Source organism: Lissotriton vulgaris, chromosome 1_1, assembly GCF_964263255.1.
Source record: "Lissotriton vulgaris chromosome 1_1, aLisVul1.2, whole genome shotgun sequence".
NCBI lineage: Eukaryota > Metazoa > Chordata > Amphibia > Caudata > Salamandridae > Lissotriton > Lissotriton vulgaris.
Window position 1 is genome coordinate 1975218047 of NC_141685.1, and position 12741 is coordinate 1975230787.

Genomic DNA, 12741 nt, shown 5'->3' on the forward strand with positions numbered 1-12741 from the left:
GGCGTGGGCGGGGATGCCCTCGAGGGTGTATTAGGGAGCAAAGGCCGCAGGTAGTTGCAGCTTTGATGGTAAGGGGAGACCGGGAACTAATCTGGAGGGCTCTGTTTACAAAAAGGGGAGGGGAGCATGGTATCCGCCATTATTTTGCTCAGGGCTGAGCTTGGTTCATTTTGGCACCAAGGATATGCTATGTGCGCAGGACGGGTAATAGGGGGCTCTGGGCTTCATGTCCATGCTCGGGTGAAATGATATGTTCACTTTCACGTTTTCTTCACGGTGGCTCAGAGTAATTACAAGCATACAATGTATGGTGTTTAGGCGTAAACAGCCATGAAGGCAAGTAAGAGCCAAATAGAGACAACAAAGTTAATTTGATCATTTGAATCCGGCAAATAATTTGCCAGGCAGCAAATCCATGCATCGTTCTTTACCTTGGCCCTGCTGCCCAGTTAACTGCTGGCGGGAATGGTAGAGAAAGGAGCTGGGGTTTGGGTTATTTTCAGTAGCTTCTCTGCTAAAATAGAGGGGCGCTGAGATGAATGTTTCTAGTTGTTTACGCTAGTTAACTGTATCAAAGGGCGTGTGAGCCATGATGTTTTTGGCTACGTTTCATCCTGAATCAACCTGAATTTCATCGCCTAGAGGTAGAAATATGCAGCCATGTCAGCATAACACGAGGGAAAGTCTGCCTGCAGCCTCCAGCTTTCTTAGCCAACACAGTGTATTCAATAAAAATCTGAGGCATGTTTCAATTATTGCAAATACAAGACAAACAAGAGGGTACGTGCAATATACACAGGAGAGTTGAATTACGCAGTTTGCCAGTGCACTGGCAAGAGTAGCGGAACTTTAGCCAGGATATCAAAGGTCTTAGGCAGGGGCCGGCAATCCGGGTATCTAGCAGATCTAGCAGCGAGGTTGTAGTTACAGCCTGCGGTATTAAGGAGTATTCAGGGGACCTAGGGCCAGATGTAGGTAGCCAAATACCGGTCGGTAACGGCCGAAAATACCGAATTTCGGCAGTTACCTACCGGTATTTGGATATTGAGATGTAGGGGCCCAAAAAAAGACCGATTCGGTAAATACGAGTCAGAAATTTACCGAATCGGAATTTACCGAATCGGAATTACCGATTCGGTAAATTCCGAATGACAGATACCGAATTTTACAGAATCGGTAACAATTACTGAATTTTTACCTACATCCCAAATACCGATTCTAAAATACAGAATCGGTAAAATTCAGTATTTTAGAATCAGTATTTTTGGATTACCTACATCTAGCCCTATGGCAGGAAATGCGGCCTTGGAGGGGCTTTGGTCAGATAGCACCGGAGTTAAGCACTGCAAGAATTAGGAATCAGTCTTTTTTATTAACGGAAGGCATAGGTGATAGACGCCGCTTACTGCCTACATCTTCATGCCAAATCAAAGGTGAGAATGGATCACTTGTCCTGCACAACCTTAGGTATGCAGGAAGAAATGGAGGAGGGGGTGTCCCGATATAAAAGACCCTCATGCACGTGATATGGGTGTTGGTGTCTGAAGCGGTATATCTTGATTCTCCACTTTTGAATCACGTGTGTGCATAATCATTAGGTCGATTTTGTTTATGCAGCCTCCACCCAGAGGTTCTTACCCAAGGTTGATGCAGTAGTGAGCCAGTGATAAGGGTATTAAAAAGACCTGAAAGTTCAGAAGGAGACTTTATTGGTCTGATTTTCGGGTCTGGTAACTCTTGTGTGAGTGCATCTATGGACTTGATTATGAGTATAAGATGCACTCAGAGTATAGAGATCATAAAAGTGGGGGAAGTTAAAAGATGGTCGACATGTTTCTGCTTTGGTTGCCTCGATTAGGACTTATAGGCATTCATAGGCTCTGTACTTTGGAAACTGAATGGATCATCATTCCATCTCCCTCCACATTTGATGAAAAGATTACATCTTTATGCCGGCAGAGTGATTAAACAGTACATGACACAGCGTGTATAGCTAACAACCTAGAGGCGGGCCGCGTAGTGAGCAGGACTGGTTCTGAATAGTAGCACAACCTCCGGAGTTTTAAACAACCGGTAAAATCTCACCTGGCAACAGTGCAGATGAAAGAACAAAAAACACAGGAGAACCCCTCCAGAGCCACCCTACCCACCCCCAACCTCTCCTCACCAGCCATCGTCCTCTTACAAAAAAAAGGGGGGAAAAACAAGGCCAAATTACAACCACAATTACAAGGAATGCTATAGTAAACATTCTGCCTAGGTCGGGCCATTGATCCAGGGGTATTAACTGAAGAATTCGCAAGTATTTGGGACAAGTAACTTCTCCCATATCTCTCGTCAGTAAGTCCAAAAAGGGCACCCACAATTTAGCGAAGTCTTTACTTCCTCCCTCTACTCTCATGGACATCCGTTCCTTTGCTAGCAAGTGCCATATGCCTTGTATCCAGGATAGCAGGTCAGGTTCTGAAGAGGTACAGAACGACCTGCCGAGCAGGCAGCAGCGCAAGAGGAATCTGTCTGCCCCATAAGGACTTTAGTGGAAAAATGTTTGGATGTGAAAGACCAAGAAGTGTATACTCCGGTGCTCTAGGCAGCGTTATGTCAAAAACTTTATCTATGTTATTGAGAACCTCAGTCCAATAGCGCTGAAGTTTCAGGCAATGCCACAGTAGGTGCGCTAAGGTCCCAGAGAACCCACATCCCCTCCAGCAGTCTTACTCTTGTCCCATCTCTGGATATGAGCTGGTGTGTAATACCAATAGGAGAACAGCTTGAAAGCAGATTCCACCCCTGCTGTATGGTGCGCTGTGTGGTACGTGAAATATAGGATGTGTTCCCACTCCTTGGATGTCAGTGGCCTACCCAATTCCCATCAAACCTGTGCCTTCGTGCAATTTGGAGTTGAGTCCGACATTAACATAGCATACAGTTCAGACATGAGGCGACAGTCATCACTTTTACGGACCAACCATCGTTCAAAGCTGGTGAGGGGCCTGGACATGTGGGAGTAGTTAGAGGGCATTGTCACCCAGTGTGCCAGCTGCCGATAGCGGAATTCATCAGTGGGCAAAATACCATAGTCAAGATGAAGCTGTGCAAATGGGATCAGCCCCTCCGTATCAAAGAGGAAACCAACTCTTTTGCAACCAGCCTCCCGCCACCTATGGAAGACCGCCGAGCCCTGACCCGGAGGGAAATCGGGGTTGTCCACTATGGGCGTCATTGGCGAGGGAAAAGAGGTCCAGCCTTTCTACTGCGCCACTCTGTCCCAGATCCGAAGTGTTGTCGCTATGACCGGAGACAAATAAAGGCCCCATACCCTATGTTTGCCAGGTAACCATAATTCCCTTCAAATATTACTCCCTGACATAGGCCTGTTTTACTCCACTATGTAGCGGAGGTTGGAGGCCTGATAGTAGCCTCTAATCAGAGGTAAGCCAACTCCACCCTGGGTTTTCAAACTAGTCATCTGAGCAAGCGAAAGGCGCGGCTTCTTCCCATTCCACACAAACTCAATAATGAGATTCTGCAGTTGCTGGAGCGCGCGGGGCAGTGGAGACAAGGGAAGCAACTGATAAATATAGAGGATGCGAGGGAGAATAGTCCTCTTCACCGCTGCTATCCGCCGAAAGAGCTTTGAGTTCCCCCCTCACTACTAGCTTTCGCGCCTCCAACGCTGATGACAGAGAAGCGGAGCCCACTGCATTAAGTACTAGATAATCCTTGATTACCCGCTTAGGGTGCTGCAGATTCTCCTCTGAATGTATCAAGGATTCACGGAGGCACCAGCTAGGGGAAAGGCGCGTGGCCGCTGCGCTGGGAGGTGTGTAGCGATAAGGGCATGATCTGAGAGAGAGCGAGGTTCTATTTTAGTAGTGTGAAGCTGCGGGTATAGAGATGCCGAAGAGGGGAAATGATCCAAACATACATAGGTTTTGTGTGCCGCAGAGCAGTATGTAAAATCCCGCTCCCCAGGATGGTGAGCATGCCACACTTCGGTCAACCCATTGTCCCTCAGCCACTCAACACCCTTATCAGAGAGTGCACCTTTTTGGTGCATGCGCTGCCCTGATCTATCAAGCCCCGAGTCCATAACAAGATTAAAATCACTCCCTATTAAAGCTCTGCATCAGGAGAGGTGAGAATTTCCACAAGAGCGGACAGGAGAAAGGACTTTTGCTGCGTATTTGGAGCGTGAAGTGGGCTACAGTAATGTAAGTGAGTATTCAATTAGCCTATAAGTGACCCTTTTTTCCATAACAGTTGCAAGTACCTTGCCAGGAAAGCGGGCCCCAAGTAAGATAGCCACCCCATTCTGCTTAGATGGCCCGAGGACCAAAACTGTTGAGGGAAGCGTCTGTCTCGCATCCTTGATATATCTTTGGAAAGGGGATGGGTCTCCTGTAAGAGAGATATGTCACCCTCTACACTCTCCAAGAGGGAGAAGACCGCTCCCCTCCTCACTGGGTTGTTCAAGCCTCATACATTGAGGCTAACAATTTTGAGATCTCTACCCATCCCGATTGTGGGACTCAAGCTGCGGACCAAGCAGTTTCATGGTAGGGCCAATTCGGAGAATCAAGCACAAGATACAAAGTACATTCCAATTGCAATCCCAAAGCAGTGGCCGGTTAGGAGTCCCTAAAACAACAACCCAAACAAACCCCCCCAGACTGAAAACAATGCAAAAGTCCTAATAACATACATGAAAACTGACCAAAGTCCGTCAGAAAAGGGGAGACCAGGAGGGACATGGCCCAAGGCAGCAGGACTGCCCAAGGAGGGGGGTAAGCCTGCCTAACCGCCATCAACAACAGTTCAGAGAAATCTTCCGATCCCCACGCAGAGTGTCTCTCCCTGAGTCTGCGTTAAAGTACCTCATGGTGTGTCTGAGTGATCCGTTACTTGTGAAAGTGAGGTGAGAACTGCTCCCCGTTCCTTGTCTTACAGTGCTTGATCAGGGTTCTGTGGTGCGGCGCCTTTACCAACCTTCTGCCATTCTGTTGATCGCCTACGGCCCAGTGGTCTCAACTGATTGTCTTGCATCGATGTGGTGGTGTCCTCCAACCCAAGGATCCCAGTGGCCTCTGAGAGTGAGTGGAACTGAAGAAGTTTTCCTTTGTGCTTGAAGATGATGTGGAAGGGATGACCCCACGCATAGGAAATTCCTTGTTCTCTAAGATACGTCATCACCACCTTGAATTCACGTCGCTTGACCAATGTAGAGGCTGCCAAATCCTGGTAGATAGCCGGGAAGTGTCCCGTGAAGTGTAAGAGTTGTGTTTCCCTCGCCCATCGCACAATACTTTCCTTCAGCTGAAAGTAGTGTATACACGCAAGGATGTCTGGCGGTGGGGAATTGGCGCCTCTTGATAGCCCCATTCTATTCTCGCAATCTATTTGAATATCCATGTCACCCAACTCCTACAGAACCTGACGGAACAGTGCCCCCACATAGCTGCGCAGAACATCTCCTTCTTCCTTCCATGGCACACCCGGATCCTCACATTATTACGCCAATATCGTTTTTCATGATCCTCGGCGTGGGCCTGCAGATCAAGATGTTGGTCACGCAGCCTCAGCAAATCCTGTTGAAGCTGGTGGAGGTTCTCTTCCCGGCTCACATCGCGTTCTTCCAGAGTGGCCACACGCTCCCTGATACCATCCACATCTCATTGCACTTCTCGTAGGTCCGCGGCTAGTTGATCTTTGATGTCTTGGATGTCCTCCCTAATTGCCGCAAACAGCTCCAGCATAAAAGCTTTTGTGGCCGGAGCATCATAACCCTCACTCAGAGTCTGCACTTTCTCACCCGTTGTTGAGGCTGCCGCCGTTTGCTTTAGTAACATGTCTTTTAGCGATTTGTCTTTTTTTTCGCGGGCCGCTGCTATGCTTACTGGTCATCCCAGGCCCTCTGGGCACTGAACCCCAGCAGAAGAGGGACACAGGAAGGAGGAGGTAGCTGTAGTGAAGGGCTCACCGTCTCTGCCTACTTACAATTATAGCCCACAGCAGAATAAGGTGTGACAGCAGTGTCTGCAAGAGACCGCCGTGGCCCACAGTGTCAGTGGCACGACCAGGAACCCGGCCCCCAGCTCCACCCAGGTCTCACTTGATGGGCGCTGTCACTGTGTAGGTGCTGCTCTAGCACAAGCAGAGTAAATGCCAGAATGCGCAAAACACCAAGCGTCCCTCAGACCCCCGACAACTCCTTCCTCCAGACTGTGGGCACTCTCCTCAGTAGGCATCAAGCCCCTCACAGCAGAGAAGACTGACCGCCAATTGCTGCTCACTTCATCCAGCCGCCAGGGGGAAGCTCTGTCACGGGCACCCAGTCACTCTGTAAAATGGCTCATCGCCACATAGACTGGTGCAGCCTGCACCCAGCCCGTACCTGCAGTCAGCGCCTGAAATCAGTAGTCCAATGGGGCTCGAGGGCTTTGAGTCCACATCCGCAGGGGTCAGACCCGTCAGGCCCCCCCACAATATTCCTCTGCACCAATCACCGTAGGAGACTCGGGAGTCGCAGACGTGTCCCAGGAACACAGCGGCGAGGCGCAAAATAGTCGTGGGTGCCGACAGTGCACTCAACAGATCCCCGTCGCTCTGCAAACCACTACCACCAGCAATGGGGGATCGAGGCAGCCAGGCCACGAGTGCCCTTGCAGGCTACCGGCCACCACCAGCAGTTACCGCCGTCTCAGCCTCGCCGCAGCGCACCCCCTCAAAAGACCCCCAGGCACCGCTCGCCGTCAGACCTCCGCTGCCGCTTTTCAGTTCCTCAGCGATCTTGAAAATCGGAAGTGCATCCTCTAATGCCTGAAGGTGAAAGACATAGGTAGCCCTGATTGTATAAAAAACAACAAGGTCCTGCCCACACAGGAGTTGTGTGATGACCTCGTATCTTTCTTTCTTGAGAAGATAAGTAAGATTGTCGAAGGGTTGAGGGGAGAAGGCTCTTCCGATGCTATGATGCAGGGTGAAGGTCAAAGATTAAATATGGCCAGGGTCAGGGACAGTGAGATTATGCCACAGAAGCAGGAAGCAATACTGGACCACTTTGAGTTGCCCACGGTGGAGGAATTTGTCAGGGTGGCTTTAGGAGCCTCGTCTGGCTTGCCTGTGTACCCCCTCCCTCATAATATCTGGAGGGAGCTAGGCTCTGAACTTTTCCAAGTTCTTCGCCAGTTGTGTGGGCACTCCCTTGGTGGCGGGGTGGTTCCATCATTTTAGAAGCAGGTGATAATAACACCCCTTCTGAAGAAACCTACCCTGGATCCCAACTGCCTAAAAAGCTACAGGCCCTTCTTCCTTACACAGTGAAGATCGTGGAATGCCTGGTCAGCAGGTCGCTTTCCCAATACCTGGAGGTTAACAACTTGCTGGAAGATGAGCAATTTTGGGTTCCGCCAGGGCCACTGGACTGAAACTGCCTTGGTCACTGCTCTGGATGACCTACGAATGTGTGCAGACATGGGACAATCGGCTACTTTAACCCCTTCCATGCTGATGACCAACCCCAGCCGTCATGCACTACGGTGCTCGTGTGCTGATGACGGCTGGGGTTCGTCACGGCCCGCCCCTGTTCGTGTTGTTTACAGCACACCAGGGGAATCGCGGCCGCATAAAAGGGTTAATCTTGCTGGACCTGTCTGTGCATTCGATACGGTTAGCCATGCTATTCTCCTGGCCAGGCTAGAGGAAATGGGGGTGATAGGTGTGGTCATAAAATGGTTTCAGTCATATCTGGTGGAGTTACGGCAGGCTGTGGCCCTCACCTTTTCAATCAGACTTTGTTGACATTGAGCATGGGGTACCTGAGGGGTCCTCGATTAGTCATGTCTTATTCAATGTCTATATGAGGCCACTGATAAGTATCATTCAATTTTTTAACACCAGGCTGGTGAATTTTGCTGATGATACCCAGCTCATTCTGTCCCTGGCTGGTGAAAAACAAGTCTCTATAATTTCTAAACGAAAGGGCTAACTGTTGTGTCCTAGACCAAGTGCCACTCTATTAAATCAATATTCCCTCAAGGGACCAACAATCATATTATTATCACAAAACATTCATTTAGACCAAAAATGTATTATTTATCAACTGTGACAGACCTCAAGTATTATTCACAATTCAAAAAAGTAAGTTAAAGAGCATATTTATTTCATTTGAAAAAATATAATAAAATGTGTATAAGGACAGTCATTATTCTCAAACAAAATCATAATATCATTCCTCCCAAATTAGGCTACAATCTAATCACCATGACAATTCTCTGGAAAACTTCCACGCTTGAATGCGGGAAATAGTCAACTGGTTGAGAGTCAACTCCCTACAATTTAACAATGATAAAACCTAGATTCTGCATCATGGAGAAGGCAGAGTGCCGCTGGCTCTTCCAATCAATGTTTGGTCCATTCCTACGGAGGTCCCTTTGGTACCTGTGAGAATGGTGAGGAACCTGGAGAGGTTAGTCTCAATGACAAGCTGAACTTAGAATCTCATGTTAATGAGCTGGTAGGGAGATGTTTTACTCATAACAGAGGTTTACGGAAGGTGCTGCCAGTGTTACCATCGCATGCCAGAGCTCTGGTTGTCAGGAGTGTCATCATGAGTTGCTTGGACTACTGCAACGCTTTACTATTGGAGTCTCCAAGATATCTGCTTGAGAAGCTCCAGAGAATTCAGGCGGCAGCAGCCAAACTTGCCCTCATGAGACCACGTCGGTCATCTTCATCGTTGGCCTTGGCAGAGCTGCACTGGCTCCCACTGGAAGGGTACAGTTTAAGTCTCTCTGTATCGTATTTAAAGTTTTACATGGACTTGGACCCAAACCAATACAGAACAGGTTTGGATGGTAAGCTCCGACATGCAGCCTTCATTCCTCATCAGCTAATCTTCTAGTTATTCCCAAGATAAAAAGAGCGACAATGGGGAAAGAGCATTTGGTGTGGCAGCTGCTCGTCTTTGGAACAGACTTTCCTTGGAACTAAGACAGATACAGGATCTGATCATCTTACGTAAAAAAAAATAAGATTTGTCTCTTTCCCAGAGTTTAATCTGGTCTGATTATGCTCTCTAGCTTCCCGGTTGCAACACCTATGTATCGTAGCGCCAGGATGCACGTAGGGTTACAATGTGCTTTATAAATGTGCCTACATACATACCGAACCGGAGACAAGACACAGTGCAAGACAGCAGCGGAGAGGTGCAAAACAATGCTATTGCAAGGCGGGAGCGGAGAGACTCAGAACAGCTCCCTGCTACTCCTCCATCTTGGCCACGCCGACGCTGCAATCTTGGCTGCGCCGACACTGCAAGAATTAGGACAGGGCTCACATTTTGCACATACTAATACTAAAAGCCCTAAAGCTTGTCAAAAGGCCTGGCCTGATATATGGTCGGCGGCAGGATAATACCTTACCCATTACCAGCCCCACCAATTCCCTGCTCGCGGCCTCCACAATTCAGGAAAAGGGAATAAAAGTCGGGATAAGCCCAGTGTTTAATGTCCTGCCAGGGTAGGGACCGGAGTTGGGTCAAGTGAAAATTATTATCTAATCGAGAGGCAGTACAGAAGGTTAATGGGCCAGCGGCAAAGACTTTACCAGACAGAGAACAAAGTTTTGTTGCAAGTAAATAGGTCAGTGGGCTAGTGGGTTAGCCAAGCAGAGACGTTAAGGCATGGGTTAAGTGGGTTCTGGCCCAGGGCCTCAGCCCTTCAGGACACCACCGATAGCACCAGCGCTGTTTTGCAGAGAATCTTGTCCTTATTACCTTAATTAATGTGTAAACAGATGTTTCAAATACCATTTGCTTTCATTAGTTTTGATGTGTGTGATGTGTGAGTCTTATAGATTTTGCAGAAAATGTTTACATTTGTTTCATGCAAAAATCAATATAAAAGTTTCTGGTAGATCAAAACGGGAACCATCCCAGTCAGAGTCTACAGGGAATAATTGCAGTAGTATTGGTGAGCTGTCACAATATTGCATGTCACTATCCCTCAATATTAGATGTAAACACATTTGGAACTTGTACCAGTGTCCTCTGCAGTGGCAGTGACCTGGCGAAATAGAGCATGACAGTGCTGAAACTCAATCATCAATTGAAGGTGGTTATAAACAGGGCCCACCAGATATGGCTGGCCAAGGGCGGCTGGAAATTTTCAAATGCCCCTGTTATCAAGACCCTGGTATTACGCGCAGTATGGTCTAAAGGCTTATTAGAACAGTGAGTCTGTACCGGTTCGCGGGGAGCAGCATTCAACTGCGAGGCGCAAAGCAGAGGGTTGCAATTCCCCAGTCTTTCATTATTTTAATGCTGCAAAAAGGGTTCCCTTAGGTGGAAACCAGCGCCCGCAGTTAGGGCCAGATGTATCCAGATACACTTTTGTGATTCTCAAATAGCGATTTTTAAGGAATCGCTATTTGACAATTGCAAAATGGTATGTATGTAGAAATTCGCTATTTTTTAGCGATGTCTTAAAATTCCTTAATTGCGATTAGCAAATTGCTAATCGCAATTAAGGAATAATTTCCCATTCATTTCTATGGGCCAGGAGGCCCATAGGAATGAATGTGAAATTATTCTCAATTTGCGATTCGCAATTTGCTAATCGCAAATTGAGAATAATTTCAAGGGTGCAAGGGTGTCCAAAGGACACCCTGTTGCACCCCTGAAATAAGCATGGGTGCACATACATGCCCTAAGGGCATGTATGTGCATCACATGACACTTTGAAAAATGCAAAAATGAGCATTTTTCAAGAAATTCGCAAATTACCACCAACTTGAAGTTGGTGGTAATTTGCAATTCCTTAGGGACAATTAGCAATTTATTTTTGCATCAAACATTGCTTTTAGGAATTGCAAATTTTGCGATTCCTTACATGCAATCGCAAAATAAGGAATCGCAAATTTACGATTCCTTATTTTGCACTGAAATTAGCTACATACATACAATTTTGCTCAAATGAGTTCGCAAACGGCGCTTGCGAACCCATCAGTACCACGGTGAGCCCGGAACCCACAGAACTAGAGAAAACTATAGTAGGGCCATCACTCATGGGCAGTGCTGTCAGACAGGGTTAGAAGCTGGCTGGGGCGGCCAGGGATGAAATGGGACCGACTGCCTCCCACAGTGCAGGAGGCACTGAAGCAAGGTGGCAAGCCCGATGCGGTGCATGTCCACCTAGGACGGAATGACCTGGTGACTGTAGGGAGGAGGGGCCTATTGGGGAAAATGTACACAGGCCTCACAGCTATAGCAAGACTAGTCCACCTGGCCGACAGGATTTTTTCAGAGATCATAGCGCAGAAAGCGTGGTGAAGGGCAGTGAATCTGGGGCGGTAGAGAAATCCAGTCGGAAGCTGAATATCACCATGGCGAGAGTATGTAGGGCCAATGGCTGAGGGTTCATGTGACACTGTACCAACAACTTGAAATCCCCTGGTTATCATTTGGACGATGGCGTACACCTGAAAGGGAGGGGGGGTGGACATGTTCCTGATAAACGTCGTAGGGGTACTAGTGAAAATGGGTTTCTCATGAGGAAGGAAGGGGAGGGAGATCAGGGGGAGCTCCTCTCGTTCGTAAAACCATAGGTAGCGTGGCAGAGGAAACCCCGGAAAGATATACAAAGGAGAGAAAAATGACTAGAGGTAGACAGAAGGCTCACACAGTGTCCTTTGGGAGGCCTCACGGCAGGGGCACTGAGGGAGCTAGGACAGCACACAGCCACAGAAAGAGTAGATGTGATGCTCCACAGGGCCCTTGGGATGCCTCACGGCAGGGGTACTGAGGGAGCAAAATGACAGGACACAGACACAGGCAGAGTAGACGAAATGCTCACAGAGGGTCCTTGGGATGCCACACAGCATGGGCCCTGAGGAGCATCGAGGGGCCAACAAAAGGTCCAGGGCAAGCGGAACAGCACTTGCAGCCCAGGCAGGTCCTGATGGATGCCCACTAAGTTTGGTAGTAACCAAATCATGCTCATGCTCACATTACAGGCAACATCACCTTATCTAGCATTGCTATTTACCTTAGCTTTCCGATCGTCTCCCATACGTCTAGTTTCAATTAACGCACTAAGAACTCAATTTATGGCTAAGCACCTACTGTATCTCATATACTTAAGTTTAATTTTCAGCACTTCTTCTTGTAGGTCGGTTTTTATTCACAACAGCACTACTATCTGGTCGCCACTCTTTACTCATCTATGATGAATTCCCAGCATGTCTACATACCGCATGTTTATTCCTAAAATATGTCATTATGCCTCATACACATTGTCTGTGCTTGCGAATTGTTTACAATTATGATAAATAAATTGTAATTAAGCAATTTTACTTGTACCTCCATAGGTAGAAGCATATTATGGTCTCCACCTAAAACATTTCCATGACCGTCGTATCGGCATACGGTCGTTTTGTGTAAGGTACTTTTTTGTTTAATACTATGATAATATTTTGTATTCATGTTTTATCTCACTATTTGATCATTATTGTGTTTTATGCAGGCAGGAACCATTCTTAGTTCCCACCTGGTTCACTAACATAGTATATCCTAGACCGTATGAGCTCTTCACACGGACTATATTGGAAGACACCTTGTGCTCATATGTTATCAGTGGCCCTCACTGGATTCTATGTTTCCCCTGTCCCAATTCGCCATTTCTTTTACGTGGTATGTTTACGTCGTTCCTCTACAGCTACCCATTCACGGATCGTCGGTAATAC